Raw genomic sequence first — 21,451 nt, forward strand, 5'->3', positions numbered from 1 at the left:
AAGGGGTAGTCCTCAGGAATGAATCCATCTGAATGGTTAAATGTTATATAAAAGTCACATAAAAAAAGTCTCTCTATATACCAGGATAGGAGGGGGGGAGTTGGCAATCCTCAGGAGTTGATCCGTCCAGGTGGTTAAAATATCCGTATATGGGGAGAGAAAGGGAAAACGACAAAATAGCCGATGGTGTAATATCGTCAGGATCCAGTTCTCAGGGTTTCTTTGCTGTTTTAAACAGCAACCCTTTTCTGTTTCAGTGATTGAGTTTCAGCTGCAATCACTTTGAGCTCCTTCTGCTTGTTGCCACGGTTACTCACCTGTGAGTAGTAATCAACCCTGCTGCTAATCAGTTCTGCCTATTTAAGCAGCTAAGCCCAGAACCTCCTTGCCCTTGCGTGGTTTCCTGTTCCCCAGAAGTCTCCTTGTTCCTGTGTTTCCTGTTTGCTCCTGGTTCCTGACTCCGGCCTTGTTCCTGACTCCGCTGCTCTCCGTGCTCCTGATCCTGGCTTGTCTGACTACCCGCTCTGGTGACTGACCCCTGCTTGATTCCTGGACTTTGCTTTTGTTATTTATTTTTTATTTATTAATAAAGGTGTGTTTGCATCTACTTCTGTCTCTGTCTGGTTCCTGGTCCCTGACACCAGTAAAAGATCAATAAAATGAAGGTAATACACTCACAGTTAAAAGAGCTCTAGCCAGCTCTGGGGTGAAAGGCGTGTAGCAGTATGATCCCCGCTAACGAACTTTGTGGAGAGGCACATCCGTCAATCCAGTCTGATTTGGCAGTACTCCAGAATATATATATAAAACAGCAATAGTGCAAATGTTTCCATTTGGATTGATGTTGGTTTGGAACACAAGGGGGTGGTCACTTATTTTTTCTACAGGTACGCCTTAACTCCACCCCTGGGAAAGACTTGGTAATCCACAGGGTATACATCTAATGATTCTGAAATGTGTTAGGACTTGCTTGGGGGCCAGACTCTAATTCTGAGTGAGTCACCATCTTTCTTACCAGAGACCCCCCTGGGCAGAAGTTTTACTTTGAAAACCTGAGTAAGTGATTGGGACTTCTGTTATTTTATCCCTTTTGTTTTTATTGGCTGTTGGTGTAACTAATTTGATTCTCATCTATATTTTTGTATGCACTGTGACTATTCTTTGCTCATAATAAATATTCCTTTATTAAGTTTTGCTTTTGTCTGGTAAAGAATCACATTACCTGAAGAGACTAATTAGTGTTTTTCAATTACATAGATATTGTGCTAAGTTGTATTTGGTGTGTTTTAATTCAAATTATGTGATATCGCTGACTGTACAATAACAGCATGGATGGGAAAATAAACACATCTCTGTGGTAAAAGACGAGGTGGCAAGTACAATATTTTCCTTTTTGTTTTCCATTTTTGCTATTCTTGATACTTTGCTTTTACAAAATTAGGGGAAATTTGACATTTTGGACATCTTGAATTCTAAACTTTCTGATGCAATTTTTTTTTATAAAAAATGAATTTCTTCCATGATGGTATCCCTGCTTGCACATGAATTTAGAAACTCATAGAAAGGCAGTGACAGATGGACACAATGTAAGTGAGGCGTTATTGCAATCTTTATAGGTATATATGAATGGTTAACATTTCGGAAGCCCCAGCACACAATATTATAATTAGCGAGTGGAATTCTGTGGGATTATAGAAGTTGAACAATCCTCACGGAAAGCAATGGACTGTTCTTGTGATTGCTCAATTTAAGCCCGCAATTGCAAGTTTTTTGTTGTTTCAGTCAAACAGGGATTCCTGCAATCAGGCCTGGAGTCTCCATTAGATTTGTGTTTGGTTCGACACTCGTTCATGTGACGATTTGGCTCTTCCGAATGTTGTTCATATAAGAACTAATTGGGTAAACATTTGGACAGACCAAAAAGGGCACGAAAATGGTCCAATATGTGTACTGCAAAATATCTAAATAACATAAATCTTATGAAAGTATTCAAACATGACACGTCTGTTTTTGAAGAAGTTATGGGATGTCCACCATTTAAAATAGACAGGTCATAGTGCATGTAAGTCTTTTTCTGTTGTACAGTAATAGGCCAGTACAGCCTGTCATTAAGGTCTTCATACCATAGCTTCTCCATGTTATGAAGCATCTGGCTGGATGAATGCTTCTTGCTCCTTGCTGCAGAGGGCGTACACAGTAAGCGACCATGCTCTTAATATGAAGCACTGTGGAAGTCCTATTGCAGCTGGCAGAAGGTTTGTATCCATGCTGGATTAGGATACCATAAGCAAAGGGGGGGGGGGGGGGGCGAAGACAACAATCAAGCTGCTCAGATGCCTTTTCTGGTAGTTCCTGCTCATTTTTCCAAAAGAGCAAACATGATCCAAACACTTAAGACCCCTCACCAGTCTCAGGGGATCATACTGCATCGATAGATGCCCTTCTTTCTGAAACCTGCCATGCCTAAGTGGAGAAGTAAACCCTACTTCAAGCAAGCGCGGACAGACTGGGAGGTGCTCCTCGGCAGGGTTAACACAGACATTGATCTAGACACCACAGCCGGATCTCCACCCTGCCTAGCGGAACAGATGCTTGCCATGAGACAACGATCCCAGAGAGTTGGTACCCAGGCAGACAATAGAGACATTGTGGCCATGCTTTAATGGCCTGCGAGGCCCAAAACTACCGCAGCAGACAACCAAGCAGCCACCACTCAACTGACTCATGCCGAACAGTCAGAAAGAGCTGACCAACACAATGTGCCACCAGCACACTCGGAGGGATCATCCCCCGCAACCACGCATGATCTGCAGATCCTACTAAGTGATTTTCACAAAATGCTGGCGATGGAACTGGTGGGGCTTAGAGCAGATATACGTACCACAACTGACTGGGTGCGTGAAACAGAGGATGACATAATAATAGTCAATACTAACCTTTCAACAGTCTGAGACTCACACCACAACCTCTCCTTGCACCTGCATACACTAGAGAACAGTCACCAACTGTTAAAATCCGTGGCATCCCAGCCAGCCTCACGACCGAAGAGCTACCGCACTATTTAAGAAAGCTACTGGCAACCATACTTCCCCCAGTTGTGACCAGGAAACTCATCATGGATGGAGTATACTGGATCTTAGGTCCCCCAAGAACCACTTTACAAGTAGCTTGCGACGTCATCTTATGCTGCATGTCGTCCCAGGACAGGGGGCATATAATGACTCCGTTGAGAGGCAAGATCCCACCGATCTTTTTTTTATCAAGATTTAACAAGGGCTACCCTTCAGTGGCGCAGGTCGCTAAACCCAGTAACGCAACAACTACGCACTTCCAATGTGACCTGTAGATGGGGTGCTTAGGGATCTTTATTAGCTACTCACAACGTGACTACCCACACTCTCACCTCAATGGTTGAAGCCCCATCTTTCCATACAACATTGGGACTGATAGCCACGCACAATACCAGTGACACACAGGCCTCAGGCAGAAGCTGTGACCCTTACTTGAAACAATGAACTACCCGACAACCTGACTGAAGCAGAACGAAACGCTGACCCTATTTGCTCTGCAATGGGACTATTGTTAATCTACTTGTCTAGTGAATGATGCCACAGATAAGGTTGTTTTTTTTGCTTTGTTTAGTTCTAGTTGCAGTTATAGTTTAAGCCCGATAGACAGGTCCTTCTACCTACATTTACCTGGTAACCCGGGTCCTCCCTTAAAGGCAACCTTACTTACCTTCTATACTTGACCCCAAGCACTCACAAGAGCAAAGCTATATGGCGAGATACCAATCCTCTCCACTCCCCACCCCCATCAGCCCCCTTGGTTAGGGGTATCAAACTAAAAACAATAAACACAAATGCTTGTCACCCTAGTGACAGGACTAAATGCGCAGAGATCGTACCCACATGCTGACCTCCCACACATACTTAACATGCTACTTATGCACAGTCAGCATTTCACTTATACAGCAACCCCTGTAAGTGTTTATATGAACCATTGTTTTTAGTGTACCTGGTTCGGAGCTCCCAAGAGCAATCTCATACAGACTTTACTTCTTATCTCCATGACTCGGAACCATACTGCTACTCTTGGTATTAATGTTTTATCCTCATGAGCATTGTCTTGTTTTGTTTCATCCGTAAACACTCATTCACTCTGAGACATGCCCTGTTATAACATGTTAACAACAAAAAATTGCTGTTTTATATGCTGTCATACAAATGTACAGTATATCTGTCTCCAGCCTGTTTATGCGGTTGTGGCAAAAAAGGCATATATGTATCTTTTATGCTCGACAAAAATAAAGAATCATAAAAAAAAGATGCCATAAGGTGAGAGCTAGGTTAGGAATGAAGGAATATCTCACGACACACAGTTCTTAACAAGTATATAGATGACCTAGACCTACTTTAATACTTTAGCTGACTTTTATGGGAAGGGGAGATTGAATCATTTAAAGCTCTACAAAGAAAATTTGATTTAGTTAATTGATATATCTTTATTTATCTTAGACTGAAAAAAACTTTTAGAAATAAACTCGGTTCCTCCTTTAATGCAATTGGACGAGTTTATGGCAAGCCCATATAGCACCAAAATAATTCCAAAAACAAAAAAATGAATTATAAATACCCAACAAATTTTAAGATCTTGTTCTGTAAAGAAATGGGAAAGGGATATGGAGGTCTATAATTCAATGGAGAAATAGATAGAAGTATGGAGATTGGTTAGGAAAAGCGTTCATTCTATACATTTGCAAGAGGTGTATTTTAAGTTAATGAACCGTTAGATATATGGTCCCTTGTTACATTAGTACATTTAATAAAACAAATACAGGGGGATGCTGGAGATACTCGCACACAGAAGGCTCACTATTCCATATTTGGTGGAAGAAAATTCAACAGTTAAAATCTTAGAATAATAGAAAAGATTTTATCAGATATACTGCAGGTAAACTTCGCATTCGAACCACAAACATAGAAATATAGGAACATAGAATGTGACGGCAGATAAGAACCATCTAGTCTGCCCAATTTTCTAAATACTTACATTAGTCCCTGGCCTTATCTTATAACTAGGATAGCCTTATGCCTATTCCACGCATGCTTAAACTCCCTCACTGTGTTAACCTCTACCACTTCAGCTGGAAGGCTATTCCATGCATCCACTACCCTCTCAGTAAAGTAATACTTATGGATATTATTTTTAAACCTTTGCCCCTCTAATTTAAGACTATGTCCCCTTGTTGTCTTCTTTTAAATATAGTCTCCTCCTTTACTGTGTTGATTCCCTTTATGTATTTAAATGTTTCTATCATATCCCCCCTGTCTTGTCTTTCCTCCAAGCTACACATGTTAAGATCCTTTAACCTTTAACCTTTCCAGGTTTATCCTGCAATCCATGAACCAGTTTAGTGGCCCTTCTCTGAACTCTCCCTAAAGTATCAATATCCTTATGGAGATATGGTCTCCAGTACAACGTACAATACTCCAAGTGAGGTCTTACCAGTGTTCTGTACAATGACATGAGCACTTCCCTCTTTCTACTGCTAATACCTCTCCCTATACCAGGGCCGGACTGGGGAAAAAATTAGGCCCGGGCATTTTTTATTCACAGCGGCCCACTGCAAAGGGGGCGGGGCAAGAAAGGGTGTGTTTTGTCATCCCCGATGACAAACACGCCCCATCTCAAAGTGAGCATGTTGGTTCAATGCTCTTCCAGGGCATGAGAAAAGGGCCCTGTATTTGTTCTGCACAGCGCAAGCAAATTTAATAACATGCTTGCGTTGTGTTTGCTTGAAACTTGTCTCAGGGGTTTCCATAATTGGGATACTCACGGTATCCCATTTATGGAGACACTATGTGTTTGCTTAAATGGAATCTAGTGTGTGCATAGGGGATCCGGAGTGTGTATGTCAGAAATGTAGTGTGTGTGTAGGTGGTGCAGCGTCTGTGTGTAGGGGATGTAGTGTGTGTGAAGGACTCAGGAGTGCATATAGGAGATCTAGTGAATGTGTGTGTGAGTGGTGCAGCGTGTTTGGGGGCTGCTGTGTGTGTGAGGGGTGTAGTGTACATTTGTGAGGAGTATAGTGTGTGTGGGAAGGTGCTGTGTGTGTCGGAGGGTGCTGTGTGTGGGGAGGGGGGTGCAGTATGTGTGTGTGAGGGCACTGTGTGTGAGGGCACTGTGTGTGTGGGTGCTCTTTGTGTGGGTGCTCTGTGTTAGGGTGCTGTACGAGGGTGATGTGTGTGTGTGGGGGTTCTGTGTGTGTTAGGGTGCTGTGTGTGTGAGTTAGGGTGCTGTGTGAGTGTTAGGGCGATGTGTGAGTGTTAGGGCGATGTGTGAGTGTTAGGGCGATGTGTGAGTGTTAGGGCGATGTGTGAGTGTTAGGGCGATGTGTGAGTGTTAGGGCGATGTGTGAGTGTTAGGGCGATGTGTGAGTGTTAGGGTGCTGTGTGAGAGTTAGGGTGCTGTGTGAGAGTTAGGGTGCTGTGTGAGAGTTAGGGTGCTGTGTGAGTGTTAGGGTGCTGGGTGAGGGTGATGTGTGTTTGCAAGGATTGTGTATTGGGGGAGGCAGGTAAATGCCAATATTGATGTCTTTTGTAAAAAAAAAAATATTATTATAAAAATACCTTCCCTTCTTACCTGTAGCCTGGAAGGGGGGGCTGCTGACATCCATCCCTGGTGGTCCTCGTGGTAAGTGAACTCTAGCCTGTGGGGCTAGAGTTCACTCTCGCGAGACCCGGCTGGTTGCCATGGCGAGCTGCAAGTTAGAGCTCCGCCGAGTCCTCTCTCGAGGCTGGCTGTCTCCCTCCCTCTCTCCCCGCCGGCGGCTTCATTTGACAGCATGTGGGCTCAAATGATCTCAAAGATCTCCCTCACTGGCCCTTCATGGAACACAGCTGGGCCGGCGCTTGGATAGCGCCGGCCCTGCATAGGCCAGCTGGATCTCCCCGGCCTTGGCCCGTGACCATCGCGGCCCACCGGGCAAATGCCCGGTTTGCCCGATGGCCAGTCCGGGCCTGCCCTATACTACCAAGCATTCTGCTAGCATTTCCTGCTGCTCTATTACATTGTCTGCCTACCTTTAAGTCATCAGAAATAATCACCCCTAAATCCCTTTCCTCAGATGTTGAGATTAGTATGGTATCAAACAAACATGGTTTTTCCATTTAGATCTTGCTGCAATAAATAAGCAGAAGAAATATTTAGTAATAAATTATTACATTATTCAATGTGATGATTGTTGTGGGACTACAGCTACCATCAAGTCAGCCAGTGTTTGATGGGTGATTGTTGCTGGAATCCAGGAACTATAAAATAAGCCATATCTCCTCTGGTAGTGACAGTCCATCATTCATTTATCACCACATTAAATACTTTTAGAGACAGCAGCACAGGCATGTTAAAATTACCCCTTACTTCTGCAGCATTCCTGTGCCCAGGTGAACTCAGACACACAGGTGCACTCACAACACTATAATGGTTACATTAATTTGCATAACATTATGAAGTAGACAGCCGTATCACACTTGCTTTGTGTCTGGATATACCCACACTTAACATTGTGTGAATGCAATGCAGATGGTGATATTTTCTGAGAGATTAGAAGAATCAAGAACATAGAAACCACTGTACTTTAGCTCCATCTAGTGGCATCATTACAATACTGAAATTTCTGTTGGAGACACTTTTTCCTTTCTCACTGTGGATATTTTGTTAGCAGGATGCCATTGTTCTCATCTTTACCATAATTTGCCAGCCCCCATACTCAGAGGGCAGAGGTATATACTACAGACTCTTTCAGTGTAATTCTGCTTAAACTCCAGTCATACTTTATTGTGTGCAGCTTACAAATACAAAAAAGTTCGACCAGTATTACGAATTTTTATTTGGGCTGATAAAAGAAAGTAATGGTAAGTAATTTACAGGTATTTGTTTTTATTTTCTCCCCCTCACTATTTTTAGGGTTAGGGGGGTATCCAGGGCTTTATTTAAAAAAAAGGTTTTGGTTAGGGGGTGGGTGACTAGCTAGTTATTAGATGCCCCACCATGGAGCCATTTGTTTGAAGGGTGGGGGCTTATTTTTTTTTTTTTTTTTTACAGCAGTGAGCAGCCACAGGCTGCTCACTGTTTAGTGGACATGCCCCTACTCGCAGCATATGGGGGTCGTGAGGGAGGGCATGGGGGGGCTCCCTGCCGCTTCGATCTTTACATATTACAAGGAGGGAGCTGCGAGCCGGTAGCTCCTTGTAATAAACTGAACGAACAAACTGAACGAACAAACGAACACCAATGTGTTTGTTTGTTCATCTGAAATTTCTATTCATTCCTTCATCTTTCTGACAAATGAATGAATAGACGAAATTCCCGTGCGATTTTTGGACAAGAGCGAATGGGCAAGTGTTTAAATGGGCATGCTCAGGAATTTTACAGCGCTATCTAGTGTGGGCAGATGACATGTCCCACAGGGACTTCATCTGCCCACACAAAGATGGCGGTGCCCAAGACCTAGGTCCAGGCACAAAATGAAGATTAAAAAAAATAGGTAATAGGCTTAGTGGCATTTGTGGGTGACTAGGGGGGCAATTATATGTAGTGGAGTTGGGTGGGGGGTTAAAAAGAAATGGATTCGACTATGACAGTGCCGCTTTAAGTTTGGATTCCAAAATTGTTGAACGGGTAAGGCAGTGTCCAGTTGGGTAACTCAGGGATCTGTACTTAGACCCATTCTCTTTAATATTTTTATTAGTGATATTGCAGAAGGTCTTGATGGTAAGATATGTCTTTTTGCTGATGATACAAAGATTTACAACAGGGCCTTCCAGCTGAAGTAGTAGAGGTTAACACAGTGACGAAGTTTAGGCATGCAGTCACGGTTATGTAGGGGAACCCAACACACACTGACTGTCATGATGTTCCTTAGCAGGTCAGAGAGGAGACAATTGCCAGTGTTATTGGTTGAAACTTTGTCTTTTTTGACATAACAATTTACTTGAAAGCAAGAATTAAGGCAATATGCCACAAAAAGGATATCTTGAAGTAAATGAATAAAGTCTTTATATACAAGTAGGCTTTAAGTTATTTCCAAGTAGACAAGTAAAACGTGGAATGTCACACTGCAGCCAGGTTCAGGATGATACAGGGTTGAAATGGTTAAAGCTGGTAAGTACTTTCAGTGTTATATAGTACGTTGCTTACATGATCATGCAGTGTTGCAGTAGTTGAGACAGGTAAGTAGATTCCAGTATAATGTAATACAGGTTGCTTACAGGATCTTGCAGACATGCAGCAGTTGAAGATAAGAGTTCAGGAGGATTCTGGCAACGGGACACAAGGAATCTTAATAGAGGATCAGGATGTTTTCAGGAGCCAGGATACAGGATGTTGACTTCAATGTAAAGGCCATGAGAAGCATTGGGTGTGGCCTTTATAGCAGACTTGGAAAATCATATGAGGCAGGTGAGAGGAACTGAGGATTGACTAGTGGCTAGGGAGGCCACTAGAGGCGTGAAACAGGTATTGCAGCAATAAAATAAAGCAATACCTTGGTTGTCAGGATAGGATCCTGACACAGACCATAATCTTCTAAGAAAATTAAACCACGTATTACCGGGCCTTGGAATGGTCAGCTTTAACGTATAGAATAGTCAGAGAGAAAGCCGTGGTCAAAAGTAGGAGAAAACAGGACAAACTATAAAAAAGCCAAGGTCAGGAACACAGAGAGTAGAGAAATGGTTAAACAAGCCAAAGTCGGTAACACGGAATCCAAATACAATATAAATGCACTTTTAGGTAATCAAGAACCACAAAAGGGCAACTTGGTACTGGAAGCCCTGGCTTTATATAGCAAGGGCTCTAAAACTATTGGCCAGCGTCACTGTGGAGCACTTGAAGATTGTATTTGTTACTGTAGTTTTTATCTAGGAGGGCAATGAAAGGGGCGATTATTATTTTAAATTGATCAGAAACAGATACTCTGCTAACTTGGGAAATGCCATTTTAGTTCTGGTCAGCACTTACAATGGGGCCAATCTAAAATATTAATGGTTAAGGTATATTTAAAAATTTCAGAAGTCATGATGAGTTGGAAATGATCAGATGGACAAGCTTTTTAACTTTTGTTGTATATTGGTGAGTGTCTTTTACAACAGAAGACCATAGTTGGTATTGGCTTAATATTTACCGGCCAATTATAAAATCACACAGATGAACTTATGCATTAAAACTAATTATGTGTTTTTTAAACAAATTAAAAAATATATTTAAAAAAATTACTACACATAGATTACTGTAACCCAATATTGCACCAAATATCTTCTCTGGTAATATCTTCATGACCACTGATGTATAGGGTGTGTTGTTCCAAGTTTGTGACTTGTTGATAGCTGATGTACCCTTTACCCTATACCAGGTATAGGCAACCTTCGGCTCTCCAGATGTTTTGGACTACACCTCCCATGATGCTTTGCCAGCATTATGTGTGTAAGAGCCTTAAGGGGGATGTAGTCCACAACATCTGGAGAGCCGAAGTTTGCCTATCCCTGTGGCCTATACAGTTAAAATATGTATTTTTAACTGGATTTTAGAGAATTGGGGAGTGTGAGAGAGTTCGGAAATAGACTTCTCCTTGCTGTCTAAGGCGTCCGATTGCTGTAGCACTTTGTCAGATTGTTGCTGCAGTTGGAAACCTGGTACACATCGCAATCACGGAATTAATTCCTTGCTATATTTGTCATAAATCTTCCAAAAATATATTGTACCGGGCAATAGAGGGATGGCCTATGACATGAATCAATTCGCTGGTGTGACCAAAAGTTGACCCATCCAGAAAGATGGCAGGTCCAGGCAAAGAATGAGTTGTCCCCAAAGGCAGGACGCCAAAAAGCAAGACCTTAATTTAATATTGTTGAATAAGATTTTCAAATGATTCAATATTTTTGGATAAACTCTTAAAAAAAAAAAAAAGAAACTATATTAATATCCAAAATATTTATGAAAAATCAATATATCACAAAACCAATATATTTTTCAGAATATGGAATCATTTTAAAAATGTATCCAAAAATATGATATCATTTGAAAAACGTATACCAACAATAGTGATGTACCGAACTGTCCGCTGGCGAACAGTTCCCGGCGAACTTAGCATGTTCGCGTTCGCCGCGGCGGGCGGACACATGCGCAGTTCGATCCGCCCCCTATTCGTCATCATTGGGCAAACTTTGACCCTGTGCCTCTCGGTCAGCAGACACATTCCAGCCAATCAGCAGCACTCCCTCCCTTCCACACCCTCCAACCTCCCTCCCAGCATCCATTTTCGATTCATTCTGAAGCTGCATGCTTAGTGAGAGGAGGGAAAGTTTAGCTGCTGCTGATTAGATAGGGAAATTGATAGCTAGGCTAGGGTATTCAGTGTCCACTACAATCCTGAAGGACTCATCTGATCTCTGCTGTAAGGACAGCACCCCAAAAAACACTTTTTAGGGCTAGAACATCAGGCTGCTTTTTTTTTTTTTTCCTGTGTAATGTAATTGCAGGTGCCTGCCTGCCAGCTTCTGTGTGAGGTTCACATTGGATACTGTGCCCACTTGCCCAGTGCCACCACGCATATCTGTTTTTACAATAGGTTAAGCTTTAGATTTAAAAGAAATATTTTTTTTTTCACTGTAATAGAAGAACAGTTGCCTGCCTGCCAGCTTCTGTGTCAGGTTGGATGCCTTGCCCATTTGCACAGTCAGTGCCACCACTCATATCTGTTTTTACAATAGGTTAAGCTTTAGATTTAAAAGAAATAATTTTTTTTCACTGTAATAGAAGAGCAGTTGCCTGCCTGCCAGCTTCTGTGTCAGGTTGGATGCCTTGCCCATTTGCACAGTCAGTGCCACCACTCATATCTGTTTTTACAATAGGTTAAGCTTTAGATTTAAAAGAAATATTTTTTTTTCACTGTAATAGAAGAGCAGTTGCCTGCCTGCCAGCTTCTGTGTGAGGTTCACATTGGATACTGTGCCCACTTGCCCAGTGCCACCACTCATATCTGTTTTTACAATAGCTTAAGCTTTAGATTTAAAATAAATAATTTTTTTTCACTGTAATAGAAGAGCAGTTAGTTGTCTGCAAGCGTCTGGGTGTCAGGCCTACTTCAGCGTGTGCTCTGCAGACCTGTGCCAGCGTGCTTTGACAGTTGCCAATCATATCTGGTGTCTCTTTAGCGTGCTTTTACAAAGAAAAAAGGTTTCCAGTGTAAGCTAATAGCAGCCAGTCAGTGTCCTTCAAGCGGCTCTGTCAGGCCTTCCTTCAGCGTGTGCCCTGCACAACACTGCCAGCGTGCTTTGACAGTTGCCAATCATATCTGGTGTCTCTATAGCGTGCTTTTAAAACCAAAATGTTGTTTCCACTGTAATAGAAGAGCAGTTGCCTGCCTGCCAGCTTCTGTGTGAGGTTCACAGTGGATACTGTGCCCTCTTGCCCAGTGCCACCACTCATATCTGTTTTTACAATAGCTTAAGCTTTAGATTTAAAATAAATAATTTTTTTTCACTGTAATAGAAGAGCAGTTAGTTGTCTGCAAGCGTCTGGGTGTCAGGCCTACTTCAGCGTGTGCTCTGCAGACCTGTGCCAGCGTGCTTTGACAGTTGCCAATCATATCTGGTGTCTCTTTAGCGTGCTTTTACATAGAAAAAAGGTTTCCAGTGTAAGCTAATAGCAGCCAGTCAGTGTCCTTCAAGCGGCTCTGTCAGGCCTTCCTTCAGCGTGTGCCCTGCACAACCCTGCCAGCGTACTTTGACAGTTGCCACTCATATCTGGTGTCTCTATAGCGTGCTTTTAAAACCAAAAGTTTGTTTCCACTGTAATAGAAGAGCAGTTGCCTGCCTGCCAGCTTCTGTGTGAGGTTCACAGTGGATACTGTGCCCTCTTGCCCAGTGCCACCACTCATATCTGTTTTTACAATAGCTTAAGCTTTAGATTTAAAATAAATATTTTTTTTTCACTGTAATAGAAGAGCAGTTAGTTGTCTGCAAGCGTCTGGGTGTCAGGCCTACTTCAGCGTGTGCTCTGCAGACCTGTGCCAGCGTGCTTTAACAGTTGCCAATCATATCTGGTGTCTCTTTAGCGTGCTTTTACAAAGAAAAAAGGTTTCCAGTGTATGCTAATAGCAGCCAGTCAGTGTCCTTCAAGCGGCTCTGTCAGTCCTTCCTTCAGCGTGTGCTCTCCAGAACTGTTCCAGTGCACATTGCCAATCATATCTGGTGTCTCTATAGCGTGCTTTTAAAACCAAAATTTTTTTTCACTGTTATAGATTGAATAGCAGTTACTTGTCTTCAAGCGGGTGTGTCAGGCCTACAGTGTGTGCTCTGCAGAACTGTTCCAGTGCACATTGCCAATCATATCTGGTGTCTCTATTGCGTGCTTTTACAAAGAAAAAAGGTTTCTAGTGTAAGCTAATAGCAGCCAGTCAGTGTCCTTCAAGCGGCTCTGTCAGTCCTTCCTTCAGCGTGTGCTCTCCAGAACTGTTCCAGTGCACATTGCCAATCATATCTGGTGTCTCTATAGCGTGCTTTTAAAACCAAAATTTGTTTTTCACTGTTATAGATTGAATAGCAGTTACTTGTCTTCAAGCGGGTGTGTCAGGCCTACAGTGTGTGCTCTGCAGAACTGTTCCAGTGCACATTGCCAATCATATCTGGTCTCACAGTAGCTTGCACGCATAGTACCACTAATCCAAAAAAAAAAAAACAGGCAGAGGCAGGCCACCCCGCAGGGGCCGTCGTGGTCGTGGTGCTGTGATTCCCTTTTGCCCTAGAATAATGCCCAGTTTTCAGAAGCCACGTACCCTGAACTTGAACAGTTCTGAGGACATAGTTGACTGGCTAACACAGGACACCCAATCTTGTACAGCCTCCGCTCGGAACCTTGACGCACCATCCTCCTCCAGCTTAGCTTCAGGCACCTCTCAAGATACCACTCACCCGCCTGCCGCCACCACCAAAACTAGCACCACAGCCGCTTTACTTGGTATGTCAGAGGAGTTATTCACACACCCGTTTGAAGAAATGAGTGATGCACAACCATTATTGCTAGAGGATGTAGATAACAGGGATATGTCTCAGGCAGGCAGCATTAAACACATGGAGGTACGGTGTGATGATGATGATGCTGTACCCGCTGCTGCTTCCTTTTCTGAGTTGTCAGATACAAGCGAAGCGGTTGATGATGACGATGCGTCCATGGATGTCATGTGGGTGCCCGCTCGGCAAGAAGAAGAACAGGGCGAAAGTTCAGATGGGGAGACAGAGAGGAGGAGGAGACGAGTTGGAAGCAGGGGGGGGTCGTCGCAAGGAGCTAGTGGCACAGTCAGACAGCATGCATCGGCACCCGGGGTCAGCCCGACAGCACGCCAATCAACGCATGCTGTGTCCACCACCAGAATGCCGTCATTGCAGAGCTCAGCAGTGTGGCATTTTTTTTGTGTGTCTGCCTCTGACAACAGCGATTCCATTTGCAACCTGTGCCAAAGGAAACTGAGTCGTGGGAGGTCCAACACCCACCTAGGTACAACTGCTTTGCGTAGGCACATGATCTCACATCACAAACGCCTATGGGATCAACACATGAGTACAAGCAGCACGCCTACTCTAAGCCGCCATCCTCCTCCTGGTCCAGCATCTTCAGCCACGTCAACCACTGCTGTCCTTCTTGCCCCCTCTCAACCATCCGCCACTCCGTCTCCCGCCTTGAGCAGTTCCCGCTCATCTGCCCACAGTCATGTGTCTGTCAAGGACATGTTTGAGCGTAAGAAGCCAATGTCACCAAGTTACCCCCTTGCCCAGCGTCTGACAGCTGGCTTGTCCGAACTATTAGCCCGCCAGCTTTTACCATACAATCTGGTTGAGTCTGAGGCGTTCAAAAATTTTTTAGCTATTGGGACACCGCAGTGGAAGGTACCCGGACGGAATTTCTTTTCACAAAAGGCAATCCCCAACTTGTACTCGATTGTGCAAAAGGAAGTCATGGCATGTCTGGCACACAGTGTTGGGGCAAGGGTCCATCTGACCACTGATACCTGGTCTGCAAAGCATGGTCAGGGCAGGTATATCACCTACACTGCGCATTGGGTAAACTTGCTGACGGCTGCCACCTCCTCTACTCCTCCTACTCCATCCTCTTCCATAACCTCCTCGGCTGAGTCCTCTTGTGCTGCTGCGTCTTGCTCCACATCAACGGCACCCCCCCAGCTCCCCAGGTACCATTCCACATCCCGGATACGGCAGTGTCACGCCGTCTTGGGCTTGACTTGCTTGAAAGCAGAGAGTCACACCGGACAAGCACTCCTGTCCGCCCTGAACGCACAGGTGGAAAAGTGGCAAAGTGGTGTGTGACAATGGAAAAAATTTGATAGCGGCATTGAAGTTGGGCAAGTTGACACATGTGCCGTGCATGGCACATGTGTGTAATCTGATCGTACAACGCTTTGTGCATAAGTACACAGGCTTACAGGACGTCCTGAAGCAGGCCAGGAAGGTGTGTGGCCATTTCAGGCGTTCCTACATGGCCATGGCTCACTTTGCCGATATCCAGCGGCGAAACAACATGCCAGTGAGGCGCTTGATTTGCGACAGCCCTACACGTTGGAATTCAACACTCCTAATGTTCGACCGCCTGCTCCAACAAGAAAAAGCTGTTAATGAATATTTGTATGACCGGGGTGCTAGGACAGCCTCTGGGGAGCTGGGAATTTTTTTGCCACGTTACTGGACGCTCATGCGCAATGCCTGTAGGCTCATGCGTCCTTTTGAGGAGGTGACAAACCTAGTCAGTCGCAACGAAGGCACCATCAGCGACATCATACCATTTGTTTTCTTCCTGGAGCGTGGTCTGCGAAGAGTGCTGGATCAGGCTGTAGATGAGCGTGAAGAGGAAGAGGAAGAGTTGTGGTCACCATCACCACCAGAAACAGCCTTATCAGCATCGCTTGCTGGACCTGCGGCAACGCTGGAAGAGGATTGTGAGGATGCAGCATTTGCAAAATAAATTAAAAAGTATGCTTTACACAGCGTATAAGGGTGATGTCACAGCACAACGGGAATCTAACAGGGGGAGAGGTGGAAGTCATCCTCCTCCTCCTCCCACGACCACGCCGGCAAGGACAGGATGCTTTAAAGACGTGTTGTTGATGGAGGACATGCGGACCTTTTTAAGTCCTATGCATCGCCACAGCCGTTAGGGATCCACCCTCAGAGAGCGACTCGACCGACAGGTAGCAGACTACCTCGCCTTAACTGCAGATATCGACACTCTGAGGAGCAATGAACCCCTTGACTACTGGGTGTGCAGGCTTGACCTGTGGCCTGAGCTATCCCAATTTGCGATAGAACTTCTGGCCTGCCCCGCTTCAAGTGTCCTGTCAGAAAGGACCTTCAGTGCAGCAGGAGGTATTGTCACTGAGAAGAGAAGTCACCTAGGTCAAAAAAAGTCTAGATTACCTCACCTTTATTAAGATGAATGAGGGATGGATCCCGAAGGGACTGACACTGGACGATACATTCGATTAAAAAAGGCCTGATGAGATGAGCTGCCTTGGGCTAAAAATGGTCCACACGCTGCTGTATTTTAGCTCTGAATGACGTTTGACTTGCATGACTTATCCGCCACCAACTAGGGTTCAAGCCGCCATGTTTTAGGGCACTTTCTGCCTGTGAAACAAACATCATTTTTTCTGGCCGCTGCTACAGCAGCGGCTGCAACAATACCAAATTTTTCAGGCATGTGTACATGCCTAATTTTTAGGCCCACTGGTGCAGCACTGTGGCTTCAAAAACCAAACCAAAAAAAAATCCTCCAAGATGGCACCAATATACCAGTGGTCTAAGCATCTTCCCACCTTGGCCTAAAAAGGGGAGGTGATTCAACAATTAAAAATCTCTGCCATTTACACGTCCACTGATAGGAGACGCGGAAGGTATTAAACTGATATGAACAATACTAAACTCACCACTCCTATCTGGTGGCACATTAGCTTGCCCGCGCAGTGCCCCAAATTTCAAGTAAGAGGACCGACCAAGCATCTTCTTCCATCTCCCTGTTACATAAATCAATGCCATATCCATAGAAATTGTAGAGAATATCCAGGATAGTTTTACAGGGCCAAATCATGTCGCCTGTTGAAAGAGGTGACCTTGCTCGGATCCCAGGTGTGCGGTTCCTAAAATGGCTGCCATATACATGTCCTCTGATAGGAGACGCGGAAGGTATTAAACTGATATGAACAATACTAAACTCACCACTCCTATCTGGTGGCAAATTAGCTTGCCCGCGCAGTGCCCCAAATTTCAAGTAAGAGGACCGACCAAGCATCTTCTTCCATCTCCCTGTTACATAAATCAATGCCATATCCATAGAAATTGTAGAGAATATCCAGGATAGTTTTACAGGGCCAAATCATGTCGCCTGTTGAAAGAGGTGACCTTGCTCGGGTCCCAGGTGTGCGGTTCCTAAAATGGCTGCCATATACATGTCCTCTGATAGGAGACGCGGAAGGTATTAAACTGATATGAACAATACTAAACTCACCACTCCTATCTGGTGGCACATTAGCTTGCCCGCGCAGTGCCCCAAATTTCAAGTAAGAGGACCGACCAAGCATCTTCTTCCATCTTCCTGTTACATAAATCAATGCCATATCCAAAGAAATTGTAGAGAATATCCAGGATAGTTTTACAGGGCCAAATCATGTCGCCTGTTGAAAGAGGTGACCTTGCTCGGGTCCCAGGTGTGCGGTTCCTAAAATGGCTGCCATATACATGTCCACTGATAGGAGACGCGGAAGGTATTAAACTGATATGAACATTTACTAAACTCACCACTCCGAGTGCTGTTATTTATTTAATTTTTTTGTGGTGAGGCTTTACAGGACAGAGTGCTTCTCCACGGGACATGTTAACTCACGGGCAGCTGGCTCATCAAGGAACCAGAGCAGCTTGAACGAGGTGACCTTGCTCGGGTCTTAGGTGTGCGGTTCCTAAAATGGCTGCCATATACACGTCCACTGATAGGAGACGCGGAAGGTATTAAACTGATATGAACAATACTCCACTCCTATCAGTAGGTCCGTCCCATTGTGATTTATGCCCCCCACCCACCGCGCAGGGATGGGGGCCGGGGGGGAGGAAAGTAGGCCCCCCCATTGTGATTTATGGCCCCCACCCACCGCGCAGGGGTGGGGGCCGAGGGGGGGAGGACAGTAGGTCCCCCCATTGTGATTTATGGCCCCCACCCACCGCGCAGGGGTTGGGGAGGACAGTAGCTCCCCCCAGTGTGTATCATGGGCTTTGAGGACAGGTGTCAATCCATACCTGCCAAGTGACCCTATGTAGGGGGAACAGTCCCTATTCTGCTCTGTGTCAGTGTGTATCATGGTCTCTGTGGACGGGGAACAGTCTCTATTCTGCTCTGTGTCAGTGTGTATCATGGTCTCTGTGGACGGTGAACAGTCTCTATTCTGCTCTGTGTCAGTGTGTATCATGGTCTCTGTGGAAAGGGAACAGTCTCTATTCTGCTCTGTGTCAGTGTGTATCAGGGGCTTTGAGGACAGGTGTCAATCCATACCTGCCAAGTGACCCTATGTAGGGGTAACAGTCCCTATTCTGCTCTGTGTCAGTGTGTATCATGGTCTCTGTGGACAGGGAACAGTCTCTATTCTGCTCTGTGTCAGTGTGTATCATGGTCTCTGTGGACGGGGAACAGTCTCTATTCTGCTCTGTGTCAGTGTGTATCATGGACTCTGTGGACAGGGAACAGTCTCTATTCTGCTCTGTGTCAGTGTGTATCATGGTCTCTGTGGACGGGGAACAGTCTCTATTCTGCTCTGTGTCAGTGTGTATCATGGACTCTGTGGACAGGGAACAGTCTCTATTCTGCTCTGTGTCAGTGTGTATCATGGTCTCTGTGGACGGGGAACAGTCTCTATTCTGCTCTGTGTCAGTGTGTATCATGGACTCTGTGGACAGGGAACAGTCTCTATTCTGCTCTGTGTCAGTGTGTATCATGGTCTCTGTGGACGGGGAACAGTCTCTATTCTGCTCTGTGTCAGTGTGTATCATGGACTCTGTGGACAGGGAACAGTCTCTATTCTGCTCTGTGTCAGTGTGTATCAGGGGCTTTGAGGACAGGTGTCAATCCATACCTGCCAAGTGACCCTATGTAGGGGGGACAGTCTCTATTCTGCTCTGTGTCAGTGTGTATCATGGTCTCTGTGGACAGGGAACAGTCTCTATTCTGCTCTGTGTCAGTGTGTATCATGGTCTCTGTGGACGGGGAACAGTCTCTATTCTGCTCTGTGTCAGTGTGTATCATGGACTCTGTGGACAGGGAACAGTCTCTATTCTGCTCTGTGTCAGTGTGTATCAGGGGCTTTGAGGACAGGTGTCAATCCATACCTGCCAAGTGACCCTATGTAGGGGGGACAGTCTCTATTCTGCTCTGTGTCAGTGTGTATCATGGTCTCTGTGGACGGGGAACAGTCTCTATTCTGCTCTGTGTCAGTGTGTATCATGGTCTCTGTGGACAGGGAACAGTCTCTATTCTGCTCTGTGTCAGTGTGTATCATGGTCTCTGTGGACAGGGAACAGTCTCTATTCTGCTCTGTGTCAGTGTGTATCAGGGGTTTTGAGGACAGGTGTCAATCCATATCTGCCAAGTGACCCTATGTAGGGGGGACAGTCTCTATTCTGCTCTGTGTCAGTGTGTATCATGGTCTCTGTGGACAGGGAACAGTCTCTATTCTGCTCTGTGTCAGTGTGTATCAGGGGTTTTGAGGACAGGTGTCAATCCATATCTGCCAAGTGACCCTATGTAGGGGGAACAGTCCCTATTCTGCTCTGTGTCAGTGTGTATCAGGGGTTTTGAGGCCAGGTGTCAATCCATATCTGCCAAGTGACCCTATGTAGGAGGAACAGTCCCTATTCTGCTCTCTGTCAGTGTGTATCAGGGGTTTTGAGGACAGGTGTCAATCCATATCTGCCAAGTGACCCTATGTAGGGGGAACAGTCTCTATTCTGCTCTGTGTCAGTGTGTATCAGGGATCATTAGGATAGGTGTCAATCCATATCTGCCAAGTGACCCTATGTAGGGGGAACAGTCCCTATTCTGCTCTGTGTCAGTGTGTATCAGGGATTTGACTATCTTTATTCAGATTCAAAAATTACAATTCCAGGAAAAATTTAACAAACATTTACAAGAACATGTTATGCACATCATAGAAACAACGTGAACCTCTTTAAAGCCACAAACTTAAGACAAAAAATACGTACACACAATGTGTAAGGGTTTGAAAGAATATTCTGAATCCTTACATGTTTACTTTATCGTTTGTTTGATTTTTGTGAACCATATATAAACTACAAGCAGCGTGAAAACTATAAAAACTCAAGTGGCCATGCTGATCAAATTAAATAGTATGCTTTACACAGCGTATAAGGGTGATGTCACAGCACAACGGGAATCTAACAGGGGAAGAGGTGAAAGTCATCCTCCCCCTCCCACGACCCCGCCATATCTGCCAAGTGACCCTATGTAGGGGTAACAGTCTCTATTCTGCTCTGTGTCAGTGTGTATCATGGTCTCTGAGGACGGGGAACAGTCTCTATTCTGCTCTGCGTCAGTGTGTATCAGGGGCTTTGAGGACAGGTGTCAATGTTAGGTGATTTCTGCCCTTTATGGATTAAAAGCAGACTCTGCATCAACTATGTAATTTTTCATGGGAGTTTTGCCATGGATCCCCCTCTAGCATGCCACAGTCCAGGTGTTAGTCCCCTTAAAACAACTTTTCCATCACTTTTGTGGCCAGAAAGAGTCCCTGTTGGTTTTAAAATTCGCCTGCCCATTGAAGTCAATGGCAGTTCGCGCGGTTCGCGAACATTTGCGGAAGTTCGCGTTCGCCGTTCGCGAACCGAAAATTTCGGGTTCGCGACAACACTAACCAACAATAGTAAATTGAGGCCAAAGTTGGTAAAGGACCCTAAAAGTCCCTTCCCTGCTAGATTTGGATGGTTCGGAGGCATGTATTCTATTTTAACATTCACTACTAATAGTTTAATCTATTGTGAGTTTGTCTTTAGATGTGTATGTGTAGAAGCTATTATGAACAAAATTTTATTAAAATATTTATTTTTTATTTTATTTTCCATTTTTTTAAATACTGTTTTCATTATTAGTGTTGTGCTATGTAGACATTTGGGGAATCAGAAGGAATCCCTATCCGTCCATTAACAAATGGTATAAATAATGTAAAGCAGCACTTAAAGAGAATGTGTTAAATTACAGTGAAACGACAAGCACATAGTAAAAGTGCCCAAAAGACCTTGGTCATGAATGGATTTTTCATGTCATGAAGGGGTTAATGAGCCTGGAGTGCCCCTTCTATAATGTGCCCATTTAGCTGATATATTTT

Source organism: Pelobates fuscus, chromosome 2 (genome assembly GCF_036172605.1).
Source record: "Pelobates fuscus isolate aPelFus1 chromosome 2, aPelFus1.pri, whole genome shotgun sequence".
Lineage (NCBI taxonomy): Eukaryota > Metazoa > Chordata > Amphibia > Anura > Pelobatidae > Pelobates > Pelobates fuscus.